Source organism: Myxocyprinus asiaticus, chromosome 29, assembly GCF_019703515.2.
Source record: "Myxocyprinus asiaticus isolate MX2 ecotype Aquarium Trade chromosome 29, UBuf_Myxa_2, whole genome shotgun sequence".
In the NCBI taxonomy this organism is placed as follows: Eukaryota; Metazoa; Chordata; class Actinopteri; order Cypriniformes; family Catostomidae; genus Myxocyprinus; species Myxocyprinus asiaticus.
Genome location: NC_059372.1, coordinates 24412467 through 24433036, shown reverse-complemented (window position 1 = coordinate 24433036; position 20570 = coordinate 24412467). Strand labels below are relative to the sequence as shown.

Below are 20570 nucleotides of genomic sequence, written 5' to 3'. Positions count from 1 at the left end.
TGGAGCTGGCAAACTCAATGTGGCACCTGCAAAACACAAAAGGGCATAAGAGACAAGGCAAACAGGAAAACACTCAGACGAGACAAACAGATAGTCAGAGGCACAGTCAGGCCAGACTGTGACAGTACCCCTCCCTTGACTAATGCCTCCTGGCATCCACAACAGACAGACCAACACAAAAGGAACTGACCAGGGAGGGAGGGAAGAAAGAGAAGACATGGAGCATGAGTGTCCGGATCCCGACACCAGAACCAAAACAGAGCCAGACAGGAGAGTCAGGATCCAGACACCATGCTCCGAACATGAAAACACAAAACCAACCGAGTGCACGGCAGGGAAACTATAACCCGAAGCAGTGTGCTCACACATAGACAAGAAAAAAGACAGAAAGAGCACATGGCCAGGAGAATAACTCTGAGCCATGCGCTCAACACAGACACAGAATAAGAGTGTCAGGATTCTGTCACCACAAAAACCCAGACTGACAGAGTGACAGGCACTAACACATAACAGAAAGAACAAAAGAAAGGGAGGGAAGGGAGGGAAACCAGGGAGGATCCAACAGGGCAGTCCAAAGTGGAACCAGTGGGAGGGACCAGGGAAGAGGTTTAAGGAAGGTAGTGGGGTCCGGCGGCCTAGGTGGAGGCTTCAGGGAGGGGAGTGGGTACGGTGGCCTTGGAAGGGGCCTCAGGAAAGGGACAGGGTCTGGCGGCCAGTAATGTGAATCCAGGTAGGGGGCATGATCCGGCAGCCAGGGAGAAGACCTGAGGAAGGGAATGAGGGTGGAGAGCAGGGTGGCCAGGACAGGAAGGCCTGGGCAGACTGAGCACTGGGGCTGGACAGACTGGGGAGTGGCCGCTGTGGGCTGGACAGACTTGAGAGCGACCACAGGGTATTGGACAGACTGGAGAGCGGCTACTGCGGGCCAGACAGACAGGAGAGTGGCCACTGAGGGCTGGACAGACTGGGGAGCAACCACAGGACCTTGAACAGAAGGGTAGCGGGTGAGGTCAGTGGAGGCCACAGCGCAAATGGTGAGGTCCATGGCAGCCACTGGACCAGAAGATGTTCTGTGATGGCAGCTGGGCTGTGGACAACTGCAGCAGACTGGGCGGCTGCCACTGGACAGGGGTCTGCAGACTGGATGGCAGCCACTGGACAGGGTTCAGCAGACTGGGCTGGGGCCGTTGGACAGGGGTCAGCAGACTGGGTAGGGGCTGCTGGACAGGTGTCAGCAGAATGGGCGGCGGCCATTGGACAAGGCTCAGCAGACTGGGCGAGGGCTGCTGGACAGGTGTCAGCAGACTGGATAGAGTCAGCCACGGTGGTGGGTGCTGAGTAGGAGTCAGGCTTAGCGGTGGCTGCTGGACAGGGGTCAGACTGGACATGGGCAGCCACTGGGCAGTGGACAGACTGGACGTGGGCAGCCACTGGACAGGAGTCAGACTGGACTTGGGCAGCCGCTGGACAGGGGTCAGACTAGACATCGATGGCCGCTGAACAGGGGTCTGACTGGCTGCTGATGTTGGATGGGTGCTGGTAACTGGACTGAGCAAAGGGCTGGTTTCACCACCTCCTGGCAGTCAGCAGCAGGCTCCTTTGCCTCCTGTTGGTCAATTGCGGGCTCCTCTGCCTCCTGGCATTCAACCGCGAGCTTCCTCCTCCTTTGGCGATAAATAGTGCCTCAGGGGGAACAGGTCTCGGGCTGAGAGGGGATGTTGGATCTGGCGTTCCATCTCCGCAGCAGGTCTTCAATATCCGCAAGGCGACAGACATGGTCAACCAGATCCCAGAAGATTAAAATAAAAATCTCATTAAGCACCTCTGTGCTAAGTGGATTATCCAAGCCTGAAAGGAAGAGATGTTCATCCGGGTCTCCTCAAAGCACCACCTGTGAGGCTCACTAACCAGCTCCATAGTGTAGACACCAAAACCATGACCATTCTGGGAGCTGGCCATGGTGTGGTCGAGCTAGGTGGTACCTTGAGAGAACCATTCCTTTCTGGCAGGAGCGGGATCAAAAGAAAAGCCCATTGCCTCTGCTGGGCCCATCTTCGGTCAAATCATTCTGTCATGATAATAGAGAGAGAGAGAGAGAGAGAGAGAGGCAGGACCCAAATGCATGGAGGTAAGGATAAGGGCTTTATTTGCAAAAACAAAAGTACAAACCAAAACTCCCGCGAGGGAGAAAAACTGAAACAGATAGATAAACTAGAAAAACTCACCAAAAACTAGAGAACGACCGAGTGAATGACAGGAACAGGACAAAACCAACTGGATACAAACAGCACCACAAAACAAATGATTTGACAAAGGACTCAACATGAGGAGAGCTAACATAGGGAGAGTTAATTGGGAGAGCACATGCCATGGATGATGAGCTGATATGTGTAATGATAGTTGCCAAGGCAAATGGAGCAGGCAAACTCAACGTGGGACCTGCAAGACACAAGAGGGCGAAAGAGACAAGGCAAACACAGAAAAAACACTCAGACGAGATAAACAGATAGTCAGGGGAGGCACAGTCAGGCCAGACTGTGACAATTATACTGTATGATCTTGGTATATGATTGGCAGGCCTAGATGAACAAGCTCCTCCTGAACTTACATGTGGAACTTAAGTGTCAGCTAAATGAATAACTGTAATTGTAAATGTACAGCAATGGCATACAGGAACAGTCATAAAATGAACAGGCTGCAGAACAGATTCTTCAATGGAACTCTTTTTTTTATTATTAAGCATTGAACAAATATAATTACATTATAGAGTAACAATAAAAAAATCAACATTTCAAAACACCAACAGCCACGGGGTGAAAAATAAAAAATAAAAATAAATAAGTAAATAAATAAAAAAAAAAAAAAATACACAGAGAAATAAATTATAAATATCACCTGAAAATCTTGAAATAAGCACAAAAAATATTTTCCTAGAGAAACGTTGTCAATGAATTTTGGAAAGGTTCCCAGGCAGAGAAGTCACAGTAGGCGAGAGAAAGCTTGGCAATCCAACTGGCCTTCGCAGAGTGATGGCCTGACTGAAAATAGGATGGACAAACACTGTCTGCAGCTGACAGATAGCTCCCAGTTAAAAAGCCCCGTCCTCTTGCTCAGCTGAAAAGCCTGCATTTGCTGAATGATTTATTGAGGTGACAGTTAGATGAGAGCCAAAGTCTACTGGCAGGCATCACCGGCAGGCATCAGTGATAGACAGTCAAGCTTGCTGTGTCCTCCTTAAGATTTACTCTCCCTGCTCCCTGCATACTCACTTTTTCTGGTTTCTCCACATGTCTGGCTTCTTCCTTATGCTCTTTCTCTCCCTGTAGATTTATTTCATGTCTCTCTTTATTCAGGTTATGCACATTTAAAAAGCTAGAGGAATTTCGTGATCTTTTAAAGAAGCACATAGAGAGAATACTTTACTGAGAGCATATAAGGATATGAATCAAGACTATTTTAAAGGGGTAGTTCACCCAAAAAATTTAACTCTGTCATCATTTACAGAATGTACTGTAGATGATGTTTTCCTTTTCTGTACAATGAAATGGTTTCTAAGGCAAAATGTTACGGACTGACAACCTCAGTCACCAATCACTTTCATTGCATGGAAAACAAGCATTGTCTATTGTGGAGATGGGAACGTGCTCACGTGTCTGTCAGTGGGGAGAGAGGAAGCGGTTAGAGCCATCACCTGGTGATTACTGACACTAAACACCAGTGTCTCGTTTCAGTGACGGTGGAGACGGGCTTTAAAAGGCCGGCAGAACGCCAGACCAGGAGAGTGAGACTGAGTCGCACACACACCCAGACTGGAGCTGACTGCTGAAAAGCTGTTCATATTTTTGCATCTCTCATGCTCAAAAGAACACTCACATGGACTGCGACGTCAGCTCTACACTGGTGCCATGACCCAGATTTGGGAAAAAGTCTAGCTGCCATGGACACCTGCTGCCGTTGCTTTCCGGGGAGGCCCAGCTCACTGCACAGCAATTACCCGCTGAGGACCGCCTGGTCTACTCGAAGCTGAAGTTGGCTGTAATGCAATGGGTCGGCTGCTTGCCGGAACAACATCGCCAGTGGTTCCGCTCCTTCACCCTTAGCGAAGCCAGCTGCCCATTCACATTTGCCCAGGAACTCCTTGATGCCTGCCGGAAGTGGGTGTTAGCCGAGGAAGGCCGTGATGTGGAGGATGTCATCGATCTCATCAACCCCTTTCAAGCTCCTGTATGGACGTCAGCCCAGCGGGGTGCTTGACATCATACAGGAGGCATGGGAGGAGGGACCTTCCCAAAGCAAAAATGAAATTCAGTATGTCCTTGATCTTCGAGCAAAGCTACACATGCTGGGTCGGTTATCACAGGGAAATTTGCTCCAAACTCAAGAGAGACAAAGCCGGCTCTACAATAGGGGTGCCCAGCTACAGGAATGTATCACCTCAACCTCCTTAAATTGTGGAGAGAGGCAGTCCCTGTGTCTGCGGAGAGGGCAGAGCTCAGTCCGGAGGTGAAGTTCAAAGCCGATCAGTTCACCCCGGTCCCTTGTGGAGACCACCTCTCACCGTCCCAGCTCGTGGAGGTGGCCAAGTTGCAAAAGGAGTTTGCAGATGTGTTCTCCCCTCTCTCTGGTCATACGAACCTCATAAAACACCCTTTCGAGACTCCGCCAGGAGTAGTCATACATAGTCAGCCGTACCACTTGCCCGAACACAAGAAAAAAGTGATTTGGAATGAATTAGAGGCAATGCTCGAGATGGGGTAATAGAAGAATCACACAGTGATTGGGCCAGCTCGGTTGTTCTTGTGCCTAAGAGCAACGTTTCGGTCCGGTTCTGTGTAGATTATCGAAAAGTCAACGCAGTGTCTAAATTTGACACATACCCAATGCCCCGAATTGATGAACTGCTCGATCGGTTGGGGGCGGCTCAATTTTATTCGACACTGGATTTAACAAAGGGTACTGGCAGATCTCCTTAACTCCATTATCCCGAAAAAAAACAGCAGGTGCAGCCCCAAGTTGATAAGACCGCAGTGATAGCGGCCTGCCCACAGCCCAAGACCAAAAAGGAGGTGAGACAGTTTATGAGGCTGGCAGGCTGCTACCGAAGGTTTGTGCCTAGTTTCTCTGATGTCACCAGCCCCTTGACTGAACTCACTAAAAAGGGGGCACCAGATCCGGTCCAGTGGACGGAGGCGTGCCAACAGGCTTTCACGAGAGTGAAATCTGCACTCTGTGGTGGGCCGTTTTACATGCTCCTAACTTCTCTCTCCCCTTCATTTTGCAGACAGATGCATTAGATTGGGGGGGGGGGCTGTGCTCTCGCAGGAGGTGGAGGGGGTGGAGCTGCAGTGTCTGGCCATCAAATGGGCCCTCCTAACCCTCCGCTATTACCTGCTGGTGCGGGCCTTCATCCTCTGCTCGGACCACGGCCCGCTTCAGTGGCTCCACCACATGAAGGATACCAATGCGTAGTACTCATTGGTACCTGGCACTTCATCCGTTCAAGTTCACCTGGGGGGGGGGGAGTTAGCAGGGCGGATGGGGCCCAGTGGGGGTATGTGGAGATGGGAACGTGGTCGTGTGTCTGTCAGTGGGGAGTCAGGCACACACACCTGAACACGGAAAAGATGTTTATATTTTTGCATCTCTCAAGTTTATGTTGACTGTTATCATTGAAGCTGATGTGCATAAACTGAATTTCTTGCTGAAAAGCATATTTTGAGTAAAAACCCTGAGAATAAAATGAACACTCACGTGGACTGCGACACTGGCTCCCACTTCCTTCTTTTCTCCAACCCTCAGAACCTCTACATCTATATTCTTCGAAAATTTTCTTCTTGTGCTCCACAGAAGGAAAATGTTACAGATTTGGAATGACATGAGGGTGAGTAAATGATGGCATAATTTTTATTTTTGGGTAAACTAACCATAGAAGAGCACAAGTAATATCTTTCTCAGTTAAGAGAGTTACTTTTAGTTTTTTACCTGAAGATTTGATACTCATTTGAATTTCTATTGATAAAGAAATGCTTTATCTCTAATAAATGCTAAATGCAGTTTTTTATGTTTTACATTTTAACTAACCTGAAATTCATCATAATTGCATGTTTGATGTATTCTTAAATCCTAAAATATTCTTTGAATTGTACTATATAAAGACTTTTTAGCCTGAGATGGAGCACTGGTATTAAAATTATTGGGAGAAATTGGAACCCCCAAATGGCGGATGTAGAAAAGGAAGTCCTGCCTTACAGATAAAAGAGCCAATTAAATTTTAGATACAGACATCACCTGTCAGTCAACTCGGGAACATGTGTGCGCATTAGCTGGAAATCCTGAAAAATAACGTCTATAGCGTGATCTGAGCAATTTACAAAACCAATGTTGTCAGATTTTAATGCTGATTTGAAATATGTTTTAATCGTAATCTTGACCCACCATTCTGTATTTTCATGCGGCTTGTATACATAACTGCCCAGGAGGATTCCCAAGATGGCAGCTGAGTGGACCGACTTACTATGAAGGAACTTCGGTGTTACACAAAAATATGTATAGGTCTCAAATGTTGTGACATTTGCTTTGAACAGTGAAATTTGAAGGTGAAATATTAATGTTATGGGTTCAATACAAGTTAAGATTTATTAACAGCATTTGTGGCTTAATGTTGATTTCGACTTTTATCTCATTTATTAAAAAAAAAAAAATGCATACAACATGGTTACAGTGATGCACTTATGATGGAATTGAATGGGACAAGTCCATAAGCATTAGAAAACCCAGTTTCAGGAGTACTGTATATAATTATAATAATTAATTAATTATAATTATAATTTTATAATTTTATTTATCACACATTATACATTTGCACATATACAGTGAAATTCTTTTTTTTCACATATCCCAGCTAAGCTGGGGTCAGAGTGCAGGGTCCACGAGAAGTAAACATTATATACGTTTTAACACGATTTTAGTGTGATAACATCACACACTAACCTTATCTGTATTCAGTATGACAACTTTATTGAAATGACAACAAAACCTGTAAGAATATAACTTTACACAAATAAGGTTAGCACCATGATTTTAGTATGATAAAATGTCTAAACATGTATAATGTTTACATTTTGTAGCTATATTTTTAAAACTGTGTGTATTTTTGCATATATGGACTGGCCCCGTTCACTTCCACTGTTAGTCCCTTACTGTAACTGATTTATTTTTCTTCTTTTCTTAAATAAATGAGGATCAAGTTGGAATAATTTTTTGGTGGTAATCAGCATTATGCCACAAATGCTATTGACTGAGCTTCAACTTGTATTGAACGCTGAACATTCTTTTAATGCATATGATAAACATGTCAATGAAGAGTGTTTGTGCATGTGGGTTGGTCATGTGAACAACCTCAGAAAAAAGTCAGATTAAGACCACATTCAGCTGCATGAACGAAGCCAATTCAGGTGAACCAGATTGTTACTGCTGACTTTGAGTCTGACAATATACTCCTTAATGTTTGGTTATTTGGTAACACTTTACATTTACATTTATTAATTTGGCAGATGGTTTTATCCAAAGCGACTTATAAAAGAGGAATAATACATTATAAATGATTCATCTCAAGGACACATTAGTAAAAAAATTACACAATAAGGTTTAATTACTTTAGTTAACATGAACAAACAATGCCCAGTACTTTTATAGCATTTATTAATCTTGGTTAATGTTAATTTCAACATAAACAGAAGTTATACATTTTTAAAATCAAAAGTTATGTTTGTTAACATTAGTTAATGCAGTATGAACTAACATGAACTAACAACGAACAACTGTATTTTTTTATTAACTAAGATTAACAAAGACTGAATAAATGCTATAAAAATATATTGTTCATTATTTGTTAATATGTGATACCTAATGCATGAACTAATGTTAACGAATGGAACCTTTTTGTAAAGTGTTAGTGTTTATTTAAATGCCCTGAATATCTGTATCAAAGATTAGAAACCTCTCTCGTGTTTATCCCCCTCTCACCATGACACAGAAATGACTGTCTCATTTGCGATGACAGGGAAAGATGCAGAGCTGGGATTTGCTGGAAACAGCTGTAGGTTAGGCAAGCAGACTCCATTTGAAAATGTGAAATTTTACAACAACAATCACATGGTAAATTCAGATCTCCAGATCAGTGCAGCTGATGCTTTAGCAAGAAACACATAAATGGCAATTTATCTTGAAACATGCACTGCATTCTTCCTACTCTGTACATTCAGTTTTCAGTACAATATACACAACACTGATGCTTGATAATAACTAAATGCTAAACAGCCAACTGATCCAAATTATTTTTTACTTTTAAGTGCAAAAAATGTGTACTTGTTGCTAGCAATTCCAAGGTCAGGTCGGTGGTTCGAAATGAAATGAATAGCTTGAATGAATTAAAGCTGCTTAAAGCATCTGCCAAAATGCATGAGGTTTAAGTCTTACTAAACAAAATCATTGGTGCTCTTAATCCTCATTGCAGTATTATAAGTCCATTATCTTTTTCCACATGCTATCGAAGAAAAATTTGAAGTTCATGTATATCACAGAATCCATCCACACAATTGTAGCCACGCACAAACAGTACAGCGCTTGTGCAGTCAGGACAGTGTGAGTCTGTACAATGTGTTCTGAATCAGTGAGCACCAATATGCTGAGTTTTATAGGATATCACTGAATGTGCAGGTGTACCTCTGCATCATACAGATAAGAAAGTAATTTAGCTCTGCTCTGATGCATACATCTCTCTCTCAGCTAGATTTTCTGTAATATACTGCACAGATGACTTTCCAAAGGGCTTCACTGGGCAGGAAAAATAATGTTTTTGCAGTTTACTTGATATATACAGTATAATTAATTAAATCTTGAGATAACGGTAAGAAGTGGTAAGTGCAAGATGACAAATTCTGATCACACCTTTAAGGAGCTATTTCTACCTGATCTAAGCCTTGTTGTAAATGTAGCTTTGTTGGTGTAACCTAATGTAACTCATTCACAAGCAAATTGATATTTAAACAGTGATTCGTTCATCCTGGTAAGATATGAATGATAATATTATTTTGTTATGGGGTTTTTGATGTCTTTATTAAATGCAAAAGTTGAGAGAAGACAGAGAGGACATTACTGTGATATGAAGACTGTAACTCAAATGTCCTTCAGAAGGTACACACACAAATGACTTACTGTTATGATAATGTTGTTTTTGAATGCAGTAGAGTCCCGTTGTAGCTCTGATATACTGTGGCCTTCCTCTCCACCAGCGTTATGCAGCAATAAAACAGAATGTATAATGGCCTGTGTATTAGTATTGCCATTTTTGTAGAGATTCAAACAGATTGCTATAATTACCAAACTGCTTCCTGAACCTTTATCTATAAAAAGGATGAAATGCGCACCTTCTTTCTGTCAGAACTCTCAAAAGGTGATGTAGGTAAGTTGTAATTTGCTAAATACTTTCTCTTATCCCAGTTTAATATGATATAAGCCATTTGGAGGTTGATTCCCTTGAAAAGTGTACACACTGTGGCTCTGTGGTGCAACATTCAACACCCTGCAGGAACCTCCCTCTTTCTCTTCCTTCATCTTTCTTTTTTCTCTCTTTTGCCCATTTCTCTTTATCTGTCTCTTGCAAGCTACCATTTGTACAGTTCTAGTTAGTGGTGATGTAGAGAGCCTGCGGCATATGATAACACACCTGCTGTGGCACTCCTTCTCATGACATAAATTTATGAAAAAGAATGAGAGATGCATTGATGTGCTTCTCAAATTAATTGATGCATAAGCAAACCAAGATATATTATCATGCTTTTGTTTTTCATATTTTACATTTTATATTATTACTTTTTTCTATTTGTACTATTTTATTATATTTTAATTTGTTGTATTACAGTAATTCAATACAGTTTTAACATGATTTTGTATTTAAAGAATCACACCAAAATGTAATTCTACAATCATTTACTCACCCCTGTGTTGTTCCAAACCTGTATTACTTTCTGGCTTCTGTAGAACACTAGAAGTTTTGAACAATGTCAGCAATGCAAGGTTGTGCAAAATTCAGAATTTCAGAATTAACTCTCTTTCAGTTCATGAGTTGGAATTTGAATTGAATTGGCCACGCCCCATAGGAAGTTTAACTGGAATTTGAATTGGAATGAATGGAAGTTTAATTTACTGAATTGCAATTCAAAGAAATTCAACACACAGTCACACTACACAATTTCATTAGTCCAAGACACATTTTGTGACAAATAATTACGTTATAATTTTTTACCAAGTATACATATTTATTCCCTAATATGTAGATTTATAGACCTAACATTTCCCTCTAAATATAAATAAATTAATTAATTAACATAGCCATCAAAAGATTAAGTTTTTTGCACCAAATTGTTTTCAGAAAACTTCATAAAAATAGATTCAAAATAGTGAAATAAATGAAATATAAATTTCTGTGGTGGAATTTTAAACATTATTACATTTTATAATATTTATTATTCCTTATTAATACTGTAAAAAGTGTTGTTTGTAGAACTTAAATTAAGTTTGTATTGCTTTTTATTAAGTTGAATTCATCTACTGTTTAATTTACTGAACTTAAAATGTCAACCTGCCATGACTTTTACATATTAGCTGAACATATTACATATTAATTTGACCTATTTAATAAATACATATTTAAATTAAGTAACTTAATTTAGAAAGAAGAAGATTTTTAAAACTCTGTCAACTTACAGTAGTCTGATGAAAACTGCTTCCTTTATTTACATGGTTTTAAACTGTCCAATATTCTGAGCATCTCATGTACATGTCTATAAACATATATTTAATGGAAAGCAATGTGCTTGCTGTCTTAAAACAATTATATTACAGTTTTACTCATCACATTAACACTTATAAGAAAAACAAACAAACATATAAAGTATTTTAAAATGGCACGTGCTGATCTTGATTCTTGGTACATTAAACACAAGGGTAACAATCAACAAATTGATCATTTTATTGGAAAAACAAACTCATTCTGACATCGCAAAAAACAAGTTACCTACCGTGACAACAAAATCAACAACAACATTGTAAGTAAAACCATGCAAAATGCAACCATTTTATTCATGCCCAAGTGCATGCTGGGAAGAAGGTAAATGGGACTGAACCACATAAACATTTTGTGTATGCCAATTTAAACTCAAATAAATGAAATAATCCAACTCCCTGCTATGCGTTCCTGAAAGTTGCCAAGCAAAAAAAAAACAAAAAAAAAACAAAAAAAACTACAATATTCAAGTACATCTTTCAATGTTTTTTTCAGCATTATTTACTTGATATAACAATTTATTTTCACATTGTGATGTTTCTGGAAACACCCCATATGCTATGCATATGATAATATGATAACATGTTTCATGTTATACTGAAATATCAAATGCATTATTAAAAAAATAACTTAAAAACAGTCTGAAAAAACTATATCAATTTATTTGAATTTAATTCCATTTTAATTCTGCTTCCTTAAATTCTAATTCGAATTGCAGTTCTACATCCTTTTAGCTACCTCAATTCAAATTCAGTCCAAATTCAGGAATTGAATTGGCATTCTTCGTTCAATTCTGAATGGTGCACAACCCTGCAGCAATGCTCCTTTTTGCATACAATGAAAGTAAATGGTGATTGAGGGTATCAGTCCCTAACATTCTGCTTGTGTGTTCCACAAAATAAATTAAGTTATATGGGTTTGGAACAACATGAGAGTGAGTAAATTATGACAGTGTTCACACACCACTTATCCATGCTGTTTTAAAATCAACCAGTAGGTGTCAGTGTTGCCCAGAATTGTGTCCAGCTGACTGCCCTTCATTTGTTTACACATGTAAATACATTGGTATTGGGTATACCTGTATATCTGTATAAGGGGGAGGTTTGAGCCTAAATAAGAGAGAGATGAACATGGTTTTAGTTCATCCTAGAGCCATAGGTCTGTTCTACCTGGCACGGGAGTAGCAGAGCGCTGAATATCCATTATTGCAACAGAAGATCTTCTCATGGCACAGTGATCGATCGGCACAGAAGCCCATAAACTGATTCGAGCACTGAGTTTACCCGGAGAAGAGAAATACTGTGTCTGCTGAAAAAGTGAATTAGATAGTTTTCTGTTAATGCACTGTAATGAATCCATTTTAGAAAATCTATGACATTATATAATGCACCTGCTTAGCATTCTTGCAGTTACCTCAACAGAGATTCAATCATGTAATTTATATAGCTGCCCAGAAACACTATACAAACTATCCGTCATATGTAGAATGCAAGATTAAAATAATTAGTGCATCCCATATCGTAGCATTTACAATAGGTCCCAACACTGCAAAAATATTTTTCTTAATCTGTAATTTGTCTTTCTTTCTGTACAATATCTGAACTTCCTTAAAACATGATACATTTATTTAAGGGGTCAGGACATAAAGAATAAAATTGTCCTTGATCTGTTCACATATAAGAGGTCATTGTACTATAAAAAACTTACTGTACGTTTCAGAACTCAAAACTTCCTCCTCACTGCAAAAAGTGCCTTTGTTGAAACCAAGCTGCCAAAACGACCCATACTCTACTTCCTCCACATTGTGATATCATACTGTGGTAAACATTTGCATCTTACTGCCTCCAGAACAACACATCAATGCCTACTTTACCTTATCACTTCTGTAACCCACCCAGTATAGGTGAGCATTGAGATGGCAAGGAGAGAGAGCAGGTCAGTCAAGAGCAGAGAGAATAAGGGTGGAAAATGATCATGTTTACAAATATAGGACTTTACTAATGTTATAAGTAAAACTCAAGGAACATATTAAAATAATAAATATAAAAAAAAAGGTATTTCATAACCCCTTTAAGAAGCAAAATGACATAAGATTATAAATCTTTTTTCAGAGAAATCTATCAAAATTTAAAGAGGTTTATGCCTAAAAGCAGAAAAATAAACTTGTTTTCCATTTGAATGAAGTACATTTTGTATAAATAATATAGTTTATAATCATATAACCCAACTCATTTTTGATAAACATTTCCAAAAACAAGACCTAATATCATGTTTATATTTTACTTGAAAATAAGACAGAAAGTAAGTAATGAGTAAGAAAATAATTAGTTTGCTGTTAATACTGGTGCTATGCTCAGTCTATCACCTGTGAAATCCTAAGTGTTTAAGTGTGCAAGTTGGATCACAGCCATTGTGTTTGTATGTGAAGGTATCAGTTGAAAAAAGAAAGAGATATACAGTTATTTTTTTATCTTATTTATTTTAGACAGGATATAAAATTGTTTCTAAGTTGTTTGGTAATATAAGTGTGTGTCAGATGTTCTATGTGTGCCTATGGCTTTCTTGAACAACTGCCTCTTTCTGTAAATGCATCTGCTGTAATATTCAGACTGCAGTAATGTATTGAGCTCCAGTGAAAGAGCACAGTGTGCAGGAGGCCATGGCCACTTTCCTTCCTGGGACATGGGGTCATGTGGATGCTTCTGAACTCCTTCCAGTCAAACATCCACATTCAAGCCACTTTAAACATCACAAGCATACAAGCATGACTGCCTGTGAAAAGTCTTTCTGTTTTATTTTATTTTTTTCCTGAATTAAAATACTTTCAATAAAAACGATTGAAGGAAATGTTCTTGTTTAAGCATAACTAGTGCGTAATGGGGCAGTTGCAGGTGAAGATAAGAGCTAGTTTATTTCCTTCACATTTTCAGCACAATTACAATTTACTGTAAAAACCGCATTCAAAACCATCTCTCCACCATTTGAAATATAGTCTGGTCTTTTCCTCAGTCAAACCTCTTTCATATGCTGTGGCCATAAGCAAGGTGTTTATCATGAGACAGTTTAAATGTTATGGTGTGTAATTAACCCTCCCCTTTTTGGAGGGATGCAGAAAGCAAGCAGAGCTTTTTCACTCTGCAGTATCAACAACCTATAAACAACCACATGACTGTCAACACTTTTTTCAGTTTAGCTGAAAGCAAATCTTTGATGGACTTTTTTTTACAGCTTTTAATACAGCCTATACATTTTAATTTTGACTATTTTGTCTGCACCAGCATGTTATAAGTTCAAAGCCCATATTAGTCCCTTGGTCCCACTGTTGAAAATGCCATTTGCTCAGGAGCTGTTATGAGCATAAAGGTTTATTGGCTTGCGAATGAGACCTGACACATTCATTTGTTTGAGATGTGACTGATATGGCCTTAGTTTGCCCTGCAAACAATAAGCATTCTCTCTGGAACATCTGGGTCCATCCAAAGCCTTGAAATGATCAGCATTGGTGGTCTGAACCAAAAAATAAAAGCTACACACAAACGGAGTGTTCTCGTTTGATCAATGTCTACCCTGCAAATTATTCCCTAAAAGCAAACGTCTTGCTGCTGAGAGCAGCAATCTAAGTCAACGAGGACAGCCTGTTCATTCTCCGGGCGAACTGACAATATGTCACAGCATGCGTCAGGGTGTGACCGGGCTTTCTTTTGGGGCGTAAATTCAATTTTATTGGGTTCGCTAGTCAGTCAGCCAGTCACTCAAGTTAGATTTGAGTACTTTTGGCTACACTGGGTGTCATGTGCATTGAGTTTCACCTTAGGGATCTGTTCTATTCAGCGGCTTAGCAAACATTATAATATTTCTTCCCCAACTTTTAGAAATTTTAAGTTCACACCCATACTTTTGGGGCAATAATACTTAGATTTTACAAGCTTAATTTTTGCTTGGCTGCAGTGCAGTGAAATAAATTGTAGCCAGTAGTTCTGATGTTTCCATCCAAGTTGCGAGTTTATACGAATAACCTGAATATCGCAAAAAAAAAAAATTATAATTGTGAATGAAGCAGCATTTCTATCCCATTGTTTAAGAGAAGAAAATCGTCACACTGTGGCTCTTTTATTAAATGTTAGAAATTGCACACTATGGAGGAATAAAAACACTGTCAAACTTCATGTTTGCTAGCATTCAGCCGTAGATGCCTTATGTCTGGGAGCGAAAGCATGTCAGACAGTTCCGGGAGGTTATAGTAGTCAATCATTTTGATGACAGGCTTTGGCATTTCAGAATAACCTGAGCAATATTTGAGATGCTAAGTGATGATATTGATGATATTCTCTGAGCGAATTATGTATTCACATGGTTGTGAGGCAAAGTCACATTACTTTTTTGTGATGTGCATCTATACAGTATTCTTATATTAATTCTATAGGAATATATTCAGTTACCATGTTTCGATTATAATTTATGTGCATTTCTTCTTACCAAATCAAAATGTATCCACCTTAAGTGAGCGTTTACATTTTTATGTACCTTTTGGAAACTTTATTCACATCTTGGTGTTTCCATCCAGCATTTCTTCTGCAATATCCCAAAATTCAAAGACAAATGTGTGAATGGACACCCAAATAAAATACAGGAAATCCACTACAATAACAGATAATTCTGCTTGACATTTGCTTTTGTGCTTAGATTAAATTTCAACCACATCTGGGAGAAACAGCACGCTGTTTTTTTTTGCACTTTCTTTGTCTTTTCTTTGTTGTGCTTTAATATCATTCTGTAACACACTGACATAGTGACTGATGTATGTCATCATGAAACAGAGGCCCTCCCCTCTAAATCCGAACACAAGTCGTCACATGAGACTCATTTAAGTGTGCAGGTGTAAACAGCGATGTGTCTCAACTGAACACGTGATTGGAGGCGCATCGTAATACCAGGTGTAAATGGGGTCTATAAAATGCGTCTTCCAGATGAAAACGCACACATCAAATAGACGTCTGGGTGATGTATGTGTCCTATCAAGGTAATATGTGATAATAAATGTCTTTTAAATAAAATAACATATTTTCATGATTTGGACTACATACATTGATAAGCCATTTTTCTAATAATTTAAAATCAGGAATCGAATAGAGTAACCAAACTGAGGGACTAGATAGGGGTACTGAAGGCATGCAATCGGTAAATGGTAATTCTAATATGGCTAGCACTCACTTACCTGCTTTTGAGCAATCAGGTAGGACTACTAGGCAAACACTACATCACCTAATTAATGTTCATGAGCCAGACTGATAAGCCCATTTTTCAGATAATTGTTTTTTTTTTTTTCCCAAATCAGCCAGACTCACCTTGCAAGTTGAAAGCAAGTCACTTAATGACTGACCTGTACAGACACACTTTGCCTTTGACTGTGTCCAAGACTAATTTTTTATACATGTTCACGACTGAGTAGGCATGTGAAGTTAGGTAAAAACTAAAGTGACTTTACAAAATAACACAACTTTGTTTTAAAAGTTGACAAATGCTTTTGTTTGAGCAGCTGTTTTTATTTTTTTTTAGGAAACTCTACTCCCTGAAAGATATTATTGAAATAAAAGTTGTGAGATATCTCACAGGTTTCTGAGACAGCTCTAGACTCTGTATTCAGCAAACAAAAATGTGTCCGCGGGCTGCAGTCTCTGATGCTTCCTACCTGCCTTGCACGTTCTCATTGTATTGTAGTTACAGTGAATTATTGAGGCTTAATGCCATTTTTATGCCATATTGCTCATAACAGTTGTCAGTTGAGGGTGCTATTTTACTGCTGTTGTTTTTTTAAAACGCTTCTGCTCGTGTCTGTCTCAATAAAGCTCATTTGGCATTTTTGGAGTGCAGGATATTGGAAGAAGGGGGCGTGGCTAATCCAACGGCTCATCTTGTGGAAATTCTTGAATGGCTAAAATCACTTACAGCACCTTTAAAGCTGAAGTGTGCAATTTGTTCTATGTCAAAATACTGTTCTTTCTCCTATCCCAGCTTATGTGCAGAGACAACTATACTGTAAGTAAACCATTCATAGGTTGATTTCTCCTAAAAGTGTAAACACATTGTCTCTGTGGTGTTACATGTATCATCTGTTTGTGTGAGAATCCTGACCAGCCCGACATCCCAGCAAACGGGGGACATCCTCCTTCTTCAACATCCGCTTAGGTCTGCATTTGGTTAATTTTGGATTGTTCGACGCAGGACGTTCCCAGGCCATTTTGGACGTTCGCTACAGGTGCCATTTCATCTGGGCAAAACGTTCTGAAAACCACATTTCATGGGACGTTTACGAACGTCCCTGTTTCGTCCCATTAACATCTCTTCTTCTTTGGTCCCTCAACCGATGTTTTCACAACATTCAGTGATCTTGCATTGCAAGAATGCTTTTAATTGTAGGGATGCATTTTACAGATAAGAGTATATTAACTTTACCTCCAAACATTTGCAAAACCTATCCATCCATATCCATGTGTTGCCTTCTCTCATCGAACCTACTGACACATTTTTCAGCATCTTTGTTTTACCACAAACAACAAAACAGCATGTTGATATCTTAGGCTTTTTAAAGATGTGGTCTGTTAAATGTGTACCACAATGTGAACCACAGAGTATACATTAGTTGTATTAGACAACAGCGCAATGGAAACAGACACCAAGTTATATATTAAAAGTGTCAGTATCAAATAAAACAAATGGATAGTGGTAAAATTGATATATTCATTACGAACAATAATGACTATGTCCACATATGTCTCAATGTTGATAAGTCCGAAGGTTCTTTTTAAAGTTAAATGAAAAAAACGTTAGGATTGGTAGCAAATGTTCCATAAAGGTCCCAGAATGTTCGCTGGAAGTCCTGCGAACGTTCATTCATGTGACATTCACCTTTTTTTTTGCTGGGATAGCAACGTTGGCTCAACCAGGGTGTCAGGAACTGGCTGGTCAGCAGGTTTCCATTAGCTCCTGCTTGTAGATGTTGGTATTACACTCTATGATGGCAAAAAGCATGTTTATTCATTGACAGCCATTCAAAAGTAGCCATAATTTCTGACTAAATTTTTTCCAAAATACATTTAAATCACAATTATTTTATTACATTACAGTAAAAAAATTCCAGTGACAGATGTTTTAGAAGGGCTCTTAAAAGCATGAAATGGACTTATATTTTCCCCTATCTGCTGCCATTGACGAGTAATCAGTCTCATGGCAACCAAAAGATTGTAAGATTGTACTTGGAAAGCCCTATCTTTAAATCTCATGGTTAAATAAAAATATAAAAATGTTCCCAGCTTCACCATCAAAAATGTTTTTTTTGTTTTTTTTGTTTTTCAGTCTTACCTCCAGGTATTGCTGTTGTTGCTGTAGCAGACATCTGCTTGCTGGCATCTCATTCACAGGTAATAAGACGGGTTTCAAGGACATTATGAAGTAATTAGGTGATACTCTGCTTTAGCCTGTTTACAAAAGCACTGAATGAGGATATGAATGAGAGGTGGGGATCCACTGGTTACCGAGGTAACACACACATACACACACACACACACACACACTGTTAGTGCAGCTATCATTATGAGGACTCTCCATAGACATAATGATTTTTATAATGTACAAACTATAGATTATATCCCCTAACCCTACCCCTAAACCTAACCCTCACAAAAAACTTTCTGCATTTTTACATTTTCAATAAAACATCGTTTAGTATGTTTTTTAAGCTATTTAAATTATGGAGACACTAGAAATGTCCTCATAAACCACATTTATAGCATAATACCCTTGTAATTACCAGTTTGTAACCTAAAAAAAGACCCCCCCCCCCCCCCCCCACACACACACACACACACTTATTTGCCAAGGAGGTGTAACGGAGAAAGAGAGTGAAAGAGAAAGACAGACAGAGGGAGGGAGTCAGGGGAGTGAAAAGAAAGGACAGCATGCTGCATGAGTACAGTTACACACATGTGAAAATACACACACACAAACACACACACTCCCAGTTAGTCTAGAGAGACAGAGGCAGTACTTCATTCATTCTGTCCCTGTAGAGTTCTCTCTGTCTCTTTCTCTCATTCTCTGAGCTATATCCATTAGCCAAGATGCCGCAGAGAAAGAGGAGTTTCACTTTTGGAGCATATGGAGGGTAAGAAAAATCACTGTTTACCAAACCATTTTACATTCACTTTAACCTAATGTCTTTGTACTCTGTGCATCTATGTTGTGAAGCTGATTATTAGATGCCTAACTGCTGTCATTTCAGCCATTGTGGTTACATGCTTAGTAGGGAGATGATGGCATGTTTGAACGCTAATGCAATGTAAAGAGAAGTACTATCACTACAACCAGACTTGATTTCATCACTGGTATATATATATATATATATATATATATATATATATATAGTGAGAATGACAGGAAAACTCTGTCAGAGTGCGATGCATTACACCAGCTCTGGTGAACTGCTTTCCGGCAAGGGAAACCTGTTATTAAAGGCCATTATAGCGGAGAGTATAAATGAGTTTGGATTGAATTAGACACTGCGGTTTACTGAAGCAGACACACATCCAGGCAGAAACCTTGGGTCTGTGAACCAGCCAGAAAGCTTAACACAATCACAGGCTGTTTATGCTATCAATCAGGCCTGGAGGATTCGATTAAGTTTCTGTTGGGATTGAATGCCCACAGACTCCAGTGAGATTCCATTGCCTGTTAAAGGACCCTGTCCACTCAACAGGTGCAAGGCTGCCATATTTCAGTTGTCTGCTGTCAAGGACAAAGTTATCTTTGCATAACTGATCTGATCGCTGGAATTCTGACGAAGGCACTGAACCCGTTCCACCAGGATTGTCCCTAAAATGGAGTTTCATTAACAAGGTTCTGGAGGAGTAAATTCATTTAATCTGACCAATCACACTGCTAGAGTAAGCGTATATAAACAGCTGCTGACCTCTTCATGGCATCGAGTCTTCTGGCATGCGGCCCCACCCATTGCCCATGAACAGACCCGAGCGAGAGTCTCGGATTGTCGGATGCAACTTCGCTGCAAAGCATTCGCCCTCATCAGAGCAGCTCTTCCGTCTAAATCATCTTGTTTTTCAACAGAAGCTGCCGAAGCAGCTCATTTGTTTTTACAACATTGACTGCTACCACTTTAAGTTCTACTTTCTTCCTAATCTCTACGCACCGAAGTAGATCATTGCATGAAGCTGCTTACATGTGAAACAGCTCCCTATGACTGTTCATATGTTCTCTTATCTAAACTTTCCACCTGGAGCGGTCCGTTGCGTGAAACTGCTTACGCAAACTGGCTGCTTCGGTGCCTTATACATGTCAAACAGCTCCCTACGACTGTTCATATGCTCTCTCTTCTAAACTTTCCATCCGGAGCCTGCCTTCGCAAACAGGCGCTGCTCTGGCTTCATGCAACTTGAGCTCTATTACAGCTTTAACAGAACTCAAGGAAAACAAAGATTAACTATTTAATCCAATCATCATTCCAACACTCCCCAGCGTTTCAATCTAATTCTCCCGCACAGGTGATTCCTATCAGCCTCACTACCTCACCGCGCAGCTTGTTTGTTCATAATGTTAATATGACTATCATGATTGTTCTCCCTTAAAGCGTCCTTCGGAGTGTGATTTATTCCATTCGGAACACAGGGGCAATCATGCAACAAGCGAACTCATTCCAAATGACTGCTACTCT

At 39.7% G+C, this 20570-nt stretch overlaps 1 protein-coding gene across 1 annotated transcript in view; it reads left to right on the top strand.

The window, feature by feature from the left end:
• LOC127419683 (rap1 GTPase-activating protein 1-like) overlaps positions 1-20570 on the top strand; it is a 194618-nt gene that overhangs the window by 16738 nt on the left and 157310 nt on the right. The window contains exon 2 of the mRNA XM_051661283.1: positions 18200-18264. The gene's annotated coding sequence lies outside the window, so the exon portion shown is untranslated. The remainder of the gene's footprint in view (positions 1-18199; positions 18265-20570) is intronic.